Genomic DNA, 18,799 nt, shown 5'->3' with positions numbered 1-18,799 from the left:
GTTTCATCCAGTCATTAGAGGGAGAGAGTGGTTCAGGGGGTGCTCGGTAATCATTTTGAAGGGGTGCCTTAAAAAAACTATGAAGACTCTAAGGGTGCCGTGAACTGGAAAAGTTTTGGAACCACTGACTTAATCTATAAGTCCAACATAGTTAGCGGAATTGCTTTGTTTCAGTTCCTCCTTCAATTTTTCTAGCTGCTTTTCAAAAAGTCTAATTAGGGGAATCACTTGACTCAGCTACCAGTGTCTGCACTCTCTCCACAGGTGATTACTTTGATTGGTTTCAGCACCTTGCACAACACAGAAAGTATTCTTAAATGCGCTGGATTAAAGTACATTCCGCCTCAAATTCTATTCTTCTAGCAGCTGCTGCTTTCTCCTACATGCTGTTGCAAAATGTCGAAAAATGACCCAAAATATTTCTGGACACAGACAGCATCTCCTGCATGTCACTGTCATCTTGTAAAAAGTTCTGTACCACTAACTTGATCGTGTGAGCAAAACAGGGAATGTGATGGAATTCCCCCGCTGTAATGCTCTAACAATATTGGTGGCGCTATCCTAAATCACATATCCTCAGCAGAGACCGAAAAGTATGAGCCATGTTGCAATGACATCCCTTAGTTTTTCAAACAGGTTGTCAGTGGTATGCCCCTTAGTGAAGAAAATGATAAACAGTGTAGCCTGCCTCTGAGGATCTGCTGCTGTTTGTTAGATGCTGCTGCTGCTCCTGCTGCTGAAGGCGATTTACCAACCCAGTGGTCTGTCACAGTCATATAATGTTTAGTTTCCCCAGTTCCGCTTGTCCCCATATCTGTGGTTAAGTGTACAGTAGGTAGAATGGCATTTTGTATCCTAATTATTTTCTTTTTTGGAACCTCCTGGTACAGGTGAGGAATTGCTTGTCTTTTAAAATGGTGTTGAGATGGAATTTGGTATCAGGGACACAGGACTTCAATTAACTGTCTTATTCCTGCTGCATTAATGGTGGATATTGGGCGCAGATCTAATACTAGTATTGTTGCCATGGTGACTGTGATCCGCTGTGCGACTGGGTGACAGATGCCATACTTGCTTCCTCTTGCAAAGGATTGTTTAATAGTCAATTGTTGTAAACTACAAGTAGTCTTCTTCTTGGTCTGCTTCTGGGTTGAAGATCCACTCCCAGTAGCAGGAGCAGCAGCAGTGGACCTACTGCTCAAGGATTCTTCTGAGGAGTCCTGGATAGGGGAGGTGACATCTTGTCTTAGCAACTTGAATGTAGGACTAACTCCGATCACTTATGAAGATATTGATGATGAAGGTGTTAGGGGTGTAGATTACAGGTGCTGGGATCTAGATGAGAGAAGGGAGGTAGCTGATACTGGACTGCTAGTTGTTATTTTTTTAGCATAAGTTTCTGATTTTCCCAAGCGCTTTCCATGAACTCGCTTCAAATGGCGTAACATGGATGAGGTACTAGATGGTAAAGGTCCCTACCTCTACTGACTGTGGCTTTATGAAGGCTACAAAGGGCTAGCCAACTGTTGTCAAGATTTAGGTAAAAATAATTCCACACATAAGAGGTGGATTTTTTGGTTTTATGCTAAAGCATGTCAATGACCTTCTTCTTATAGCCACAGTAGAGTTCATTAACAGCACTGTTTTCTTCGGTGTTTTAAGATCATTGCTAGCTTGTTTTGTGGGGTCCCTAACAAACCAAGCACTTCAGTCATAAAAGTTGCACTCCTTGTCGCTGGAGCACTTGCTTTGTTAAACTGTACATGTCCTTTTCAATATCTTACATAAAGATGGGTGGGAGTACCCAAGGACAATTCCATCTTGCACCACTTTCTTTTTTTTCTTCCACTGCTGTGTGGCAATGTTTCCTAAATGTGCTTTAAATTGCCGCATGTTTGTGTCGCTGCTCTTTTGCTTAGCATCCAGCCAGCTCGCTGCAGTCTTTATCCGAAAGTGGATGAAAATAATATTGTGACCTGTGAGGTGTTTAAAATTGACTGGAAATGACTGGAAACTAGTTTGATTGAGGTTAATAATAATGTAAGAACAAAAAAGAGCAAAATATGTGATTTTAGCATATTTTAGCTATTTTTTCTAAAAAATAGAGATCCAAAACCAAAGCCAAAACACGCAAGGCCAGTTTTGTTAAAACCAAAGCCAAAACACATACTTAATCCAGATCCAAAACCAAAACCAAAACACGGGGGGCAGTGAACATCTCTAGTCTTTACATGTGCAGTTCTGCAATTTCCCCACCATTCGCCGCTATGGGGATCATGTGTCCTGGGAGCAGCTGAGCTGCCTCACTCAGCTGTAAGCTGGTAATGCTGAATAAATATTTGCCTATGGCAATCAGTCCTGGCTGGATCATTGTTTTGCATTTCTTGTTGTGCAGTTCTGGATATTTGCTATTCCTAGTTCCTGTATTCCAGCACCTTGCTATACCTGGCTATTGATCTCTGCTTTTCCTGACCCTGCTAATGACTTTCAGACACCCTGACCCATGGCTAGTCTGACCATTCTGCATTTCTGGAATCCTGACTCTGGCAAGTTTAAGGACTTTGTTTATGTATATTAATTCTGGACTTTGTTGCCTGTCTTGCCTGGCCCTTCAGCCAATGGGATCCTAACCTGCTTGTAGTAAACAATAAACATTACTTTAGTTCACCATTATTTCTGTGTGATAATACAGTTTGATATACAAGAGAACCTTGACAGAATGATCTAGCCTAACCTCATGGATCTTGCTGGGCAGCACCTGTGTCAGCTCTTTCAGACACCATTATGCTACATACTCTCCAGATTCAAATATTGCAACTCCACTCTCAGCTAGCCCAAGTTTTGTATCCGCTTCCTCAGTTTATCAAAGAACTTTTCACAAATGTTGTTCAGTGCAGTGCTCCATCAGAAAATTATTCCTGCCCAGAAACAACTTCACTGACAATGCAAACTCCAGTTATTGCAGGATATGAGCTACCTGGGATGAATCACCTGAATTAGAGTAAAGCTTCCTACCCAGCTGCTATATTTTCTAAGGAAAGATCTACAATTAAGCCAACCAATACTCCTTTTTCATCTCAGACACCAGTCATCACTGCCACTTCAGCAGAATTATCCAAAGTCAGAGGTGGTCCTTACAGCTTTACAGTCCATTTCACAGGAGTAATGTAGCCGCAGAAAGAACATAGAACCTTTTTTTCATTGTGCTAGTACTGGACATTTCCTATTGTCATGTCCGCACAGAAAACAGAGGTACCCTGCTGAATAGGCATTAGCCAGTCTGACTCCAAGGGCAAAAGATTACACTGGATCCACCTTACATAATTCCCACTTGTCCTGGTGCCAGCTCTTTCCTCCTGTTCCAGGGTGCCATCTCCTGCCTCCTGTTCCTGGGTGCCAGCTCCTGCCACCTGTTCCCAGGAACCAGCTCCTGCTTCCTGTTCCCGGGTGTCAGCCTCTGCCCCCTGCTCCTAGGTGTCAACCTCTGCCTCCCGCTCCAAGGCTCTAGTCATTTCCTCCCACTCCAAAGCTCCAGACATGTTCTCCAGCTCAGATGCTCCAGTGATGTCCTCCAGCTCTGAGGCTCCAGTCATGCCCTCCAGTTCCAAGGTTCCAGTTGTGTCATCCAGCTCCGAGGTTCCAGTCATATCCTCCCACTCCAAGGTTACAGTCATGTGCTCCCACTCTGAGGTGCCAGTTCCCTGCCTCCTGCTCTGAACTTCCTCATAGCACTGCTGAACCTGAGGTGCCTCATAGCACATTAAGCCCATGGTGCCTCATAGCACTGTTGAGCCCGAGTTGCCTCATAGTACTGTTGAGTCAAAGATGCCTCATTGTCCTTTTTGGTCAGAGATGCCTCATAGTGCTTTTCGGTCAGAGATGTCTCATACTGCTGCCCGGTCCAGGCCTTCTGAGTTGTGTGCCCAGTCGGGCCTTCCTAGTCGTGTGATTAGTCCAAGGTCACAGCCGATAGCCCACTCTAAACAAGTTTTTAGAGTGCCCAGCCATGGACTCCTACACTATAATTGCCAAGGCAACAATCCGTAACCTTCCCATGTTTTAGGCTCTGCTTTTCGATGGGAACTTGGGGCAATTTACTACTCTTATATGGCAGTGTTTCAATTAGATCCTTTCCATTTTTTTTTCCATTTCACATTTTATTAAACTGATCAACAAAATATATATGTAATAAATACAAATATATTAAAGTCATATACAATTAATAATTTCACAATGTACCATACCAAAAGATTTACTGAGAGAAAAACAAATCTAAAAAAGTTTTACACATATTATCAATTATAGATCAAACATAACATTATGAATGTCTCTATATATTTCATCTGCACTAACCATATACCGATATAACAATATAACAGTGCTCCGATGTGGCTCCCCATTGCACAAATATCTATATTTCTATAAGTCTATCATTATTCAAAACTCTTGTTTTATACCAATCCATGGAGTAAAAACATTTATAAATCTGTCACTTAATATTCAACGGAAGTGAATTCATATAACTATCCCATACGTTAAATAATTTTTCTACCTGTTTCTCTCTCTCTATATAGAGGCTTCTATCCATTCCATTTTAAACACATATGCCAACTTATCTTTAAATAACGTTATTGTAGGTGGCTGGGATTATATCCACATTTGTAAGATACATTTCTTTGCAACTGCTGATATGATAAGAAGGAGTTTCTTACTTTCTTTAGTATACTTAAAAGATTTATCCAAAATCCCTAACACCGCCCACTCAGAAGATAGTGGAACAAAATTTATTAGATCTTGTATAGCATATTCCTTAATTTGATACCAAAAAGTTTTATATACAAACACTCCCATAAACAATGATATAGTGAAACTTCCCTTTTATGACATTTTAAACATTCTGAAATATTGCTAGTCCTTATATTATTTGTATATTGTCCCCGTGTTTGCGTGGGTTTCCTCCGGGTGCTCCACATTCATCCCACATTCCAAAAACATACTAGTAGGTTAATTGGCTGCTAATAAAAATTAACCCTAGTCTCTCTCGCTCTCTGTCTGTGTGTGTGTATGTTAGGGAATTAGACTGTAAGCTCCAATGGGGCAGGGACTGATGTGAATGAGTTTTCTGTACAGCGCTGCGGAATTAGTAGCGCTATTTAAATACCTGATGATGATGATGATGATAAAGCCTTGTAGGTGATAAATATCCCTTATAAAAGAGTTTAAAAAACATTTCACAATATGTACTCGCAGTTAAAGTGTTATTAGAATAAAGAAACGTCTCTTGAATAGTGGAAAAGTGTATATGTGGAAAATGTGTTAACCATTTAGACATCACTGTTTGTCTTTTATTATCGTAGTAAGGTATACGTAAAATCTTATAATAATTAGAGAGGGCTTTTTTTTGAGCTACAGAATATAGTATCAAAAGGATTATCCCAATCTACCAAAGAAAATTAAGAAATCACCCCACTTACATAATGTTGCATCTGCAAGGTAAATAAACTAGGAATATTCATAAAATCAAATTTAGAACATATCTCAATAAATGTTAACATTTCTTTACATTTTATATTAACAACATCTCGTATAATAGAAATACCTAATTTTGCCCATGCGTAATATGGGCTATTTGCTTCGCCCCTTTGAAAATCCCAATTCCCCAAGGGATATCTGATCTAGACATATGTAAAAAATTTCTAAGATCTACATGTGGGATAAACTGTTGCTCTATTTTTAAGTTTGTATATACATTTTGTTGCTTAAGCCAGTCTTCAATATGTCTACAAATCGATTCTTGATTATATAAAGTTATATTTGGAAAGTTTAACCCTCCTTTTTTCATTCTATGTAATATTTTAAAGCTTATCCTTGGTTTATTCATCCTTCAAAATAAACTTTCGAAATACTGAGTTTAAAGATTTTTCAGTTTTTGTTGATAAAAGTATTGGTAATACTTGTAAGGGATACATTATTTTGGGGAAAATATTCATTTTAATTAGATGTATCCTCCCTTTAAATGAGAGCTGAAGGTGTTGCCATGATTTTAATTCCAAAATAACATTTTGTACAACACTATCAATATTTAATTGATATAGATCTTTTACATATTTGGGTAAATAAATGCCCAAATATTTGATATGTGAATTAGCCCCTTTCAGGTCAATATTTCTAGCCTCTGGGAATTGTTTATAGGATCCCAATGTCATGGCTACCGACTTATCTACATTTATAGTGAATCTAGACACTGGTCTAAATTGATCTATCTTATCCAATATAAGTTGTAAACATTTTTGTGGATTAGAGATGTATAATAATAAATTATCTGGAAATGCTGTTAATTTAATAATTAGTTCACCAATTTTTATACCTTGAAAATCTTCCATTTGTTGAAGGAACCTAATAAGGGATCAATAGCCAATTTTAAAAGTAAGGGAGATAATGGGCATCCTTGTCTTCTTCCCCTAGACATATATATCGGATCTTCACATTTGTTATTATTCACTAACTTTGTTTGAGGTTTTCTACATAAATATTGAATACGTTTTGGAAAAATGGGACCAAATTCACGTGTTTCAAATATTCGTCGCAGAAAGATCCACAAAATTTTATCAAAGGCCTTTTCTGTCTAGACTTAATATGATATTCTGAGTGTCTTTCTTTACATTAGATACTATTACTGCAGCCTATGCAATTCTTATACCTTTGACTGCATATATCCCATGTGTAAAGCCCATTTGGTGTACTGTCAACAAAAAGGGTATAATGGATTGCAATTGATCTATATGACGAAATTAGTTCTGGGTTTTTCTCAGGCTTAGGTATTAGCAGGGGCGGGCTGGGCCAGGGGGCAGGGGGGTAGCACCCCCCCGGGCTGCTCAGTCCAACCGCTGTTAGGGCTGGCACCCCCCCTCCCCGGATGTAATATTACCTATTTATTACCTTCGGCCGCACCACATGACACGCGATGCGGCCCCATCATAATTACGCGGCCGCATCTCGTGTCACGCTTGTGCGCCCCCCGGGCTTAAACTTGCCAGCCTGCGCCTGGGTATTAGGATTGTATATGCTTCATTAAATTCAGGCACCAGATACTGATGTTTGTGAATTTTCTGAAATAATCTATCAAAACAGGTTGAATTTCAATTTTTAAGATTTTATAATATTCTCCAGTAAGACCATCTGAGCCAGGTGTTTTATGTAGCTATAACATTTTGCACCTCTTTCCACTTAATATCAGCCTCTAAAATATTTATTTGAGATGGCGTCAATTCAGGGAGTTTCGCCTCTATAAGAAGTTTCTGTAGTTTTTCTTCATCATATATAGGTGCCTTATATATGTCAGTATAATATTGATGAAATTGTTTAGCAATATCCTGTGCAGAAATGTACCTCTCCCCTGTAGATCCATTCATAATTGTTGCAATAAATTATTTTTGTTTCTGTTGTCTAGCCATATGGGCCAATAATTTCCGTCTTATTGCCCCATCTGTTAAATTTGTTACTGTCATATGTTATTCTGCTGTTTGCGTGGTTTAGCAGAAATGTCTTGAACACCACTTTGCTCTTTTCATATATTTCCAAAGTAGAGGAGTTTGAATTATTTTTGAACAAATCATAGCTATTACTCCTTGATAAATGCAAGTCCCTATATTTCTCCTTTTTTTTTGCTACAGAGTATGCAATAAAATGGCTGCGCATAATTGCCTTGGCACTCTGCCAAAAAAGCCCCGGATCTTCTCTATGTTGTTGATTATATTTAACATAATCATCCCATTGATTTTTTAAAATAATTAAACATTTTCATTTTGTGCTAAGTAAGATGGGAATCGCCAATTGCGATCCAAATAGCTACATTTTCTTTTTGTAATATCTAACATAATGGGTGCATGATCAGAAATAAGGATTTTTTTCTATGTTAATATATTTAATTTGTGAAAGAAGGGTGTTACAAATTATAATATTATCAATGCGAGAAAGTGTATTGTGCACCTTAGAGTGATATATATAAGATCTGTCTTTGGGGTTCACAATTCGTCATGGGTCTACCAAATTATGTTACGACTTCAGTATATGAATCCCTTCAATATTTTTATAGTAGTAGGTATCGTGGATCTATCTAATTTTGGGTTATCTATGGTACTAAAGTTTCCCCCTATTATCAAATTGGGTATAGAACGTTGCATAAAAAGTTGTGATATTTTTAAATAGAATTCTCCATTGGGAATGTTGGGGGCATATACATTAAGAATCATAAATTTCTCACCTCCGATAATTATATCTATTAAAATAAATCTTCCCTCATCATCTTGAATAACAGCACCGTTTACATACTGTAATTGCTTTCCAAAGAGAATCACTACTCCAAGTTTTTTGCTCTTATATGGGGCTGATAAACATTCATTAATCCAATTAATTTTCAGAGAAGAATTTTGAGAAGCTTTCCAGTGAGTCTCCGTAAGAGAACCACATCAGGCTGAAAAGTTTTTAGGTGTGTAAGTGTTCTTCATCTCTTAGTTGGAGAGTTAAGCCCTGCCACATTCCATGAAAGAATCCTAACACAAGAAATTGCAGACCTTGAAATAGGTACATGGGAAAGATTAGGGGTTGTTATCCCTTTAGATATATCAGTTTTTCCTCAGTTTTTCCATAACATAGTAAATAAAGTGAGCTCGACCCAGCCCATTGAGTTCCCTATTGCCACAAGGGAGCCACACCGGAGCCTGACATTCAAAATAAAATACATTATTTTTATCATCTTGTAAATAACAACCTACTAGTATTTCATACACTGTGTATATACCACAACTATCCGTATTCACCATTTTCCATTTTTTCATCACCTGGTATATTTGATGGCAACTACATCTAAGTAGTGCCAAAAGACACACAAAAAAAGAAATTCTAATCATATTCTTCTGATAGATATCTCTGAATTCTGTATCATACATTTACTCAATTTATATAAGATCTCTAAAGTAGATTTCCTAATATATTTGCTATCATAGGATGTTTTCTAGCCAGTTCAACTTACTGAAAAAAAGTGGGTTTGTCTTCAAACATTACCCTCAGTTTTTGCTGGGTAAAATAATGCTTATTATTTTCATCTAAAACTTTGCATATCGCTGTGAATTCTTCCCTTTTTGGGAAAATTGCCAAGCCTCGAAATATAAAAATCTTAACTCCTCTAACTAATACAGATCTCACTTTCCTGTATGCCGCAAGAATGTTCTCCTTATCGTGGAAATTTAGGAATTTTGCTATAACATGTCTCGGACGATTAGCATTTTTCTGAGCGCTATTTTCAGCGCCTAAATGGTGAGCGACGTTCAATTTGCATTTTTCCATCACCAACTTGCATATTTAAGGGCTGTGTAAGTTCCATACTAAGATATTCCAACAAAGCAGGGCCCTTTATCTCTTCAGGAATGCCTATAAAACGCAAGTTATTCCTTCTGTGGCGATTTTCCATATCTTCCACCTTTTCAGTCAAAGTTCTAATAAAATTTTATTGCTACAATTGTGTTTTGCATAGATATTACTCTGCCTTTTGTATCACTGATCATCTGTTCTAATTCAGTAATACGCTTTGTATTGGATTCTAAAGAGTAAATGTATCAAGCTGAGAGTTTTCCGGTGGGTTTGAAAAGTGGAGATGTTGCCTACAGCAACCAATCACATTCTAGCTATCATTTTGTAGAATGTACTAAATAAATGATAGCTAGAATCTGATTGGTTTTTCAAACCCACCAGAAAACTCTCAGCTTGATACATTTACCCCTAGGTGTTCAATCAGATTATTAATGAATATTTGAATCTGATCCAGTTTCTGATCTAATAGCGGCATTATCATGCGTATTACTTCTTTAGCCATTTCTACTGCTGAGGTAACTAAATGGCGTATCAAGTAATATAAAAGTATTTCTGGAAGAGGGGGGTGCACTACGTTGTGATGATGGTTTATTTGTTTGTTTAGATTTGCTTATTTTATTGAAAGATGGCATGTTTAAGTATTTTTCCATGTCTCCTATATCTCAGTTACTGAGACCTGTGGCACTATATTATTTAATCCGAATGCTATTTATTCCAATTTATCAGTCCATATATTTCAATGAAAACAAAATGTCATTTAAACATAGAAAGAGTCTCTTGGGTGTGGTTGTTAATCATAGTATTCCATATGAATTGAATTGATTCAATCACTTGATTTTTCCTTCTAATCTCACAGCAAACTTCAGTTCCGAATATTTTTTTTTTTCAACAGATTTTCTTCCAAGAAAAATCAATTTCACTGATAAATCACCATTTGATCTTACTTATAAGTCCTCAAATTTTCATATAAAATGAAATATATACCATGTATGCACTCTCATATTACATGTAATTAAATGTTGTTAGAACTCCTCATATTCCACAATATCAGCCCACACTTTACTGTATTACCTATACAAAAAAGATCCTTTATGCACAGTTCAGTTTCTTTAAATTATTTTTTTTATCCCTCCTCAATTGGAAATATAATACCATCAAAACAAGATGTTCATGTCCTCTTTCACAGCATTATTCTGCTCATATAGAGAAATGTCACAATACAGATAAAAAGAGGAGGTAATTTTGCCAGCTCAGGGAAATTATGCCATAATTCAGTAATATTCATTCCCAATTTCTGAGCTCCATTGTAAGTATGCATTAAATAATATCTTTGTTTCATAGAATATCTTGGAAATAAATATTCCTTATGTTTATTACTCCACTTGCTGTCACCAAACACCTCATTGGTTTTTAAATGGTAACTTCTCCACTTCCTCCACTCTGTGTTGTTTTTGACATATATTGCTGCTGTGTATCACTGCAGCACAATCTCTTTAGGTGAAACCTCTTCATATAGGGTTTACATATAAGGAAAAACAAAAACCTTCCCTGCATGCTCTCCTCCCTCTCTAGTCCACTGATTTCTTCATCGGTGTAGTGGCGAAAAAATTTGGACTACTCTCTCTTTTTGACCCACCCTCTGATACTATAGAATATTCTATTTCTTCACTGGAAGCAACTTTACCTCCAGTGCAAGCTCCAGAATCCGCCGATGTTCAGCCATGGTCTTAGCACCAGTAGGGAGATCTGTATCTAAAAAAGGTAATCTTACTAAGCCCAGAAGAAGAAGTAAACGACTTGGCATAGTCTTCTTCTTCTGGGCTTTCTGGATTTGGGAGAGAAAAAGATAAAGGGCCTGATTCATTAAGGATCTTAAATTAAGAAGTATCTTATTTAAGTCTCCTGGACAAAACCATGTTAAAATGCAAGGGGTGAAAATCAGTTTTCTGTTTTGCACATAAGTTAAATACTGACTGTTTTTGCATGTAGCACACAAATACTTGATAGCTTATTTGTACACTGAAATTTAAAGTTGATATTTGTGTACTACATGAAACAAACAGTCAGTATTTAACTTATGTGCAAAACAGAAAACTAGTTTTCACCTTTTGCATTGTTACATGGTTTTGTCCAGGAGACTTAAATAAGATACTTCTTAATTTCAGATCCTTAATGAATCAGGCCCAAAGTGTCTGTAATCTGCTCTGTTAAGAAGGCTGCACTGTTACAGCCTGACTCATTGCTCATTGGCGAACACGTATCCTGGAAGCAGCTGCGCTGCCTCACTCAGCTGTAAGCTGGTAATGCTAATGAATAGCCTATAAATACTCACCTCTGGAAATCAGAACTGGCTGGATCATTGTTTTGCAGTTCTTGATGTGCAGCTCTGGATCATTGTTATTCCTGGTTCCTGTATTCCAGCACCTTGCTATACCTGTCTTTTGACCTCTATTTTTGACCCTGCTCCTGACTTTCTGGTACCCTGACCCACGGCTAGTTTGACCATTTTGCATTTCTGGAATCCTGACTCTGCCAAGCTTAAAGGACTTTGTCTATGTATATTTCTTCTGGACTTTTGTTGCCTATCTTGCTTGGTCCTTCAGCCAATGAAATCCTACCCTGCTTGTAATAACAATAAACATTACTTTAGTTCACCATCACCAATGTTTCTGTGTGATAATACAGCATAGTATACAAGAGAACCTTGATAAATATACTACAATCCTATATTCTAATTATACTCTTTTCTATCTTATTAGTCAGTTCCAGACACCAGTGTATATTTGTCATCCATGTGGTTTTACCACCAATAACCTATTCTGTTTTAACATACATAAGAATATAGGAAAAGAGCAGGTCAAACAGTTGATAAAACTTAACAGACCCATATAAATGGAACATAAATGGTAGAAAGCTGCAGCTCTGTTAAGTTTGTCAAGATATGTTACATTTAACCGTAAACTAACATATATTCTCAAAATTACCCAAATATCAAACAATACCATTTCTTGACCTCATCAACCCAAGCATAAATACTTTACAAATATCTATATCCTGAGTCCAACCTGTACCATGAACAAGGTGACCCTTGTACCAATGTCGAGCTTTTTACAATATTAATAAGGTAAGACGCTTTTCTCAAAAAAAGCTGATCTCTCCAATACGCACTGAAAAGTTATTAAAAAACTGTAACCTCCACTTCAGAAAAATTAGCTAACTCCCCTAAAAATACCTAAGTCTGCTCCATGCAGAGCTACATGTCTGTAAGACAAACTTCCTAAAGATTTGCAAACATTGAAATTGCTCTGTTTGGTATAATTATACCTTTGTTGGATCTCCTTTAATTCTTCTATAAATCAAACTCCCCTTAAAATTGTTTCTCACCAAATTTAAACTGTGTCAGAGATCAGGAAACTTGAGCTAGGTGACACTTGATGATTGATTTGAGATTTCCTAAATCAATGCCACCAGCATCAATAACAATTATTTTCGGATGTGGGGAATGAGCTTGCAAGTTACATGAATAAAATCATCTCAATTCAAACGTCTTCACTCCATCAATAAGCTATAAAAATCTCAGTGTGCATGCTCAATATATAAGTGTGTCCAATGACCCATTCAGCTTGTATAGATAGATCTGCAAAAGAAAATATTAAATGACAAAATTACATTAATGCAAAAAAAATTAGATTTCCAATTTTGACATCCCAATTGTATTCCCATCTCTTTTAGTAATATTTGAAGATAATCATTCATCTTTTAAACCCAATACGTTCAAGAATTTCTGTAAGATGTAAATAAACAGAATGAGTCAGAGTTGTTCAGTCTTAATGGATGAAAAAAGGAGCCTAGGTGGAGGACATGACAGGGTGGAGATCTATTACATGTGAATAAGAGGTTAAATCTTCATGAAAATGATAGCTCCACCTCTTCCTCACAAAGAGGATGAAGTTATATCCATTAACCCCTTTGTGACAGAGGCTTTTCTCACCCCTGTTCTGAACCTTTTTTGGCACTTTTTGGGCTGATCACACTCCAACATTAATATTAGTAATTTATTAATGCAGTACCTGCATTATACCTTGTAAAGAAAATCAACCCAATATGATCAAAAAGTGTTTTCTAATTGAAATAGCAAGAAAGTGAACTAAAAGCAAACATGTATTTTTTTTTTCTAATCACCATCAATGAATACTTTGTGGTTTCCACATCAATCCACCTTTCCAATATAGCAAAAGCATTAAAATAAACACTGCTTAACAAATGATTAACAAATAAATAGAGACTTTCTATAGATAATAGGTATAGTTGAAGTCTACCTTATGGATCAGAGTACATATTTCATGTCCAGACTGAAGCGGGGGTTCCTGAAGCACTTGACAGAGCACTCAAATAGAATGTCAGTCTATCATTCACAGATTGAGAGCTATATAATACCTTGATTAAAAGATTTGACCAAATGGAGAAAAATTGGTATGAAATTCCTCCTGTTCATTGTTTGGGAAGTACCTTCTAGTTCAACTGTAGAAAAGCCTCTGCAGGGCAGGAAGCCTTGAGGTACTTTATTCTACTGTGGCAGTCATGGGAGTAATGGATCTTCAGAGAGTATGCAATATATGTTGAGCATGGTTATTCTTCTAAATTTAACTGGTAAGATCGCTAGAGATTATTTGAGAAATTTACAGAGAGCACAGAAGTGTTTGTATAATTTTAATGGCAAGTCCTTCATTTTTGCTTCAGGGGACAAAGTTTTCTTCTTATTGTCCACACAAAAAAGCAAACTGTTGGACATATGCCGGTTCCCTTTAAGGGCTTATGCAGTGATATATAATTAAAATATGTAATTGCTCAGCATTTGAAAAGGGAATTCAAATTACCATATGAAAATCTTAACATGCATGGTAGTGGTAAGAAATAGAATATCTCCTATTTGTCTGATCTGTCAGCTGCAACTATGTGTAGGTTCAGCAACAAATATCTCTTCAACTCCCAGTCTGGCAGCTGTGCTATTACTTACCACACCCATGCAGCTAATTATCCCACAGTTTCTGATTGTTGCAGCTCCCTTTATAAACCTCTTCCTGACAGCATACCAATGCTGGTGATAATTCCTACTTGACCAAGTGTGCCTTGTATCCTAGCCTGTTCTGTTATTCGTATATTTGATACTGATTGTTTAAGGATTCTGCTGTCTTTTCCATTCCTAACTGTTGGCTTCGCTAAATGGATTTGCTCTCATATCTCTACCTGCCCGGATCCCTGGTTTGTGTAAAGGATTCTGCTTATTCCTGATCCCTGCCGGTCTGACTCTGAGTTCTTCCAAATACATACTGACTGTTCATTACCTGCTACCATGAGCTGTCCACTCCATCATAAAAGTGCCAGACTACTTTGCATTAACCCCTGCCTGTCTAACTCTGAGTTCTGCCAACAATATACTGGTTGCTCACTACCTCTAACTGTGTTCCACCTTGGTAGTAATTGTATTACCGATAATGAAAAAAATCTGACTTGTCACAAAAACACATAGACTTACATGAAAACCAAAGCTCCAGATCTCAGATGAAAGACACAGTACTCTAGCACTTCAGATTTACATCAGCTCGACTTTGATCAATGTTAATTTAAAGCGGCAATGTCTGGAATTCACAGGTTAAATGTTTAAACACTTAGCCTGCAGGGTCCAGACATTGCATTATCGATAATACGTACCCAGCTTTAAATTAACAATGATCAAAGTCGCGATGATGTCAACCTGATGTGCCGGAGTCCTGTGTCTTCGGAATGACTGCCTGTCAGCATGCCGCTTCCATCGGAGATCTGGAGCTTCGGTTTACAGGTAAGTCTCTATATATTCTATTTGTTTTTGTGACAAGTCTGATTTTTTTTGTAGGCTGTCAGATTTTTCATCATCGATAATACGTACCCAACCCCTCCACCAGGCAATTGCTGGATCAACAACTGCTACTAAAAGGGACTGCTAAAGGTGAACATCTTGTGAATAGTTTCTTGCAGTTGAGGATCTCATGCTATGCTGCCCTTTACAGGAAAAAAGCAAGATACAGTATTTGTACTTGTAGGTGTAATTGATTTAGGCCCTCAGGTCCTGGGAAATCAAGTGTCGGAATGCCATGTCCCTCATAAGATATCAATTTCCCAGGATCAAAAGAAGTCTTCATGAGAGGTCTTGGATCAACATCGCATTATGAGATTATATATGGATGAAACATTAAGAGTTAAAGATCCTTGTCAGAAGGTAGAGGGAATCACATGCTTTTATATGAATTTCCAGAAAGTATATAGTTTGATGCATATCCTATCCATAATGTAAATTATTTCCTTGACTAGCAGTCCCTTTAAATTATCTGTTGAAAAATTTGGCACTGAATTGTGTTCATTGAACATTTGTTCCTAACAATTCTGAAAAATAAAAATGTTCTCTGCAAGGGCACTGTACTGAGGTCCACAATTTTGTCCTGTATACTGATGCTTCAAACATTTATGAGTCAGGACTATGAGGTGAGAGGGTAGCTAATCCTGTAGAAGTGAAGCATTCCTCAGCAGAGAAGGAGTGCCTTGAGGTAATATAAGCAGTTGAGGATCTCAGCTATAACCTTGGGTGAGGTGCATTTTCAGGTTGTAACTGACTATAAGGTAGTTACATACTATGCTGGATGCCATTCTGCAACTGACTAGTTGGCATCAGGTCTCCAGCTTTTCTCTTTCAAGGTGCATCATAGGCCAGGACACTTACATGATAATGCATACTTTTTGTTGTTCACAGAGCTGGAGTGGTAGTAATCCACCTTATTGATCCAAAACCAACCTCTGATGGGATAAGTATGTGGCAATATTGAGATCCGCCACATATGGGGAACATGTTAAATGTTAAAAATAGCTTCACCCTTCCACACATATCTGGGCAGGCTTTTGTACATACTATGACTAGGTAAACACTGGAGCGTTTTCGTCCAACAATCGGGCAAATCAGCCGACATACGTGGTTAGTGTGTATAGTGACACGATATTCGAAAGTCGTACCAAAGTGTCGATTGTCGGCTCATTCGGTTGGTTGTACTGTTAAATATTTTCCGACCAATCCACCTAATGATCATGTAGTGTATATAATTTTCCGATCGATCCACGACCAAGGGCCGATGTACCAGTACCACGTGGTGTGGTGTCCGCACGTCACTCATTTTGTAATTAGATGCTTTTAGCGGTAAAGCAATAGCAGGTGTCTATTGTATTAATGGGTATATGTAGCTGAGAGAGAACCATGGGTCGTTAAGTCTGGACAGCCGAGTGACTGTAACTCCTTAAGCTAGTACATAATAATTGGTGTTGTTTTTATTACAATAAATGTACTGTTGTACTTTTCTAACTGCATTTGCCTGAGTGACTATACGAATCCTAGAAGGTACTGGGTAGACTTCCCTGGCATAGGAAGGCATCCGTGGGTGGCCAGCCAGCGTGAAGTGGGTGGCATTGGGTCAGAAAACTCGGTCTCTTCACATGTATAGCATATATCTGCCAGTTTAATTATAAACCTTTGTCAGTTTTATTTATTTAATGTGTATTGCTTATGTCTACCTCATTAATTATTGCTATATGTCACTATATTGTACACTCAATACACATTAACAAAAAGGATAAATATGTGTATTACATTTGTCTGCCAACATAATTAAATACATTTTTGTATATAAAACACGTTTTGTGTTTCCTATAGATGTGTATAGATGTGTATTTTATATATGTCTGGTTGCATATTAGTAGACCTGTGTAAATTGTTCTGCGTCTTGCACCTGTGTTCTGTAAAACCCTTTACATGTACATTTAAGATGTTTTATATTCTAAGCTTTATTTACTTGTTAATGCATATATTTGTAAAATACACAGAATAAACCACACATTGTACATCCAACAGATTTATTGTTGAATTATTCTTAAAAAAATAACATGTGAAAAAAATAAATAAATATAACGTTTTAACATATTTTTATTATTATTATAAAATTGTACTTTTTAATGCTGAAAGTGCCTAGTGCTTTGTGGCATAAGCTTCTGAAAAAACTGAAACAAAAGACTACCGATATTCTTTTCTCCCTCAGAACTTCGTCCGATATGACGATGGTATCTACAGGAAAAGGGAAAAATAATTTCAGCATTTAACTTCTATATCTGTAATAAAGTTTAGTTATTTTCCAACACCAAGTAAAGTTCCAATGTGCTCCCCTTTTACACTGGTGATCTGAGAAATACGAACGGATACTACGAGCGTTTTACACCTTACATGCCTCGACTCTAGAGGTGTCAAGCCAACTACCTCCATTTCTTTAACATTGTTGTCCTCATAAGTATGTGAACTGCGTACACAGGAGGTTTTAAGTCTTAGAAAGTTATGCAGAACACAACAGGCCATCACCACTTTGTCTATCTTGTCCAAACACAGCTTAATAGCAGAATGAAAACCTCTAAATCTGTTACTGAGAATTCCAAACACATTTTCAACAACACGCCTAGCAAGTGATAGTCTATAATAAAATATCCGCCTTTCTGTAGACAAATTTCGTTACGGGTAAGGTTTCAATACATTGTTGTGCAATCCAAATGCTTCATCGGCCACAAACAAATGTAGTCCATATTTTGTATTATTTACGGTTGGAATATTAAGTTCATAGTTTTTTAATTTTGCATGAAAGGGATTCTGCACTAATTCACCGCCACCAGACACTTTCTAATTTTTTCCAATGTCCACAAATAACAATTCACATTTCATATCCGCTATAGCCATTAGAAAGATACTGAAAAATCCTTCATAATTATAATAAAAAGATCCACTGTTGGATGGAGGCATAATTCAGACATGTTTTCCTACAGTTTGAACAATTCCATTGCTTCTCAAATTCGTCCACAGTAGTTTGCCATTGTTCTACCGTTGCAGGACATTGAAACAAAAAGATGAGTGAGTTTAATTACATGCATTTATTGTCTTTTTTTAAATTTTTTCAATACTCAGCCAGCTGTCCTGGCACAAGAACTCATGATGGAATTTGATGACCAAGAAGAGACAACTACAACTGTTGTACAGGGACCCCAGGTGACAGTCAACAGCCAGGATGTACATGATGTTGTAATTCCAGCACAAACACAATAGAAGAGGAAAAAAAAGCTCTGTGAGGTTGATGAAAGTGATGCGCTAACCACAAAGATGGTGGAATACGCAAACACTTTGATGGCCAAGAAACCTGAACCACACACTTTTGACCTACTTGGACAAATGCTAGCAAGCAAAATGAAAGTGCTAGTAGACTGATACAAGTGGAAATGGAGCATTTGGTGTGCAACCTCTTGTGTAGGGCTAACAAGGAAGATTTATACCCGGATACAATTATAAGGCAAGCAAACCACAGCCAGACACTTTTGT

Source organism: Mixophyes fleayi, chromosome 1 (genome assembly GCF_038048845.1).
Source record: "Mixophyes fleayi isolate aMixFle1 chromosome 1, aMixFle1.hap1, whole genome shotgun sequence".
Classification (NCBI taxonomy): Eukaryota; Metazoa; Chordata; class Amphibia; order Anura; family Limnodynastidae; genus Mixophyes; species Mixophyes fleayi.
This window is presented reverse-complemented; position numbering follows the sequence as displayed.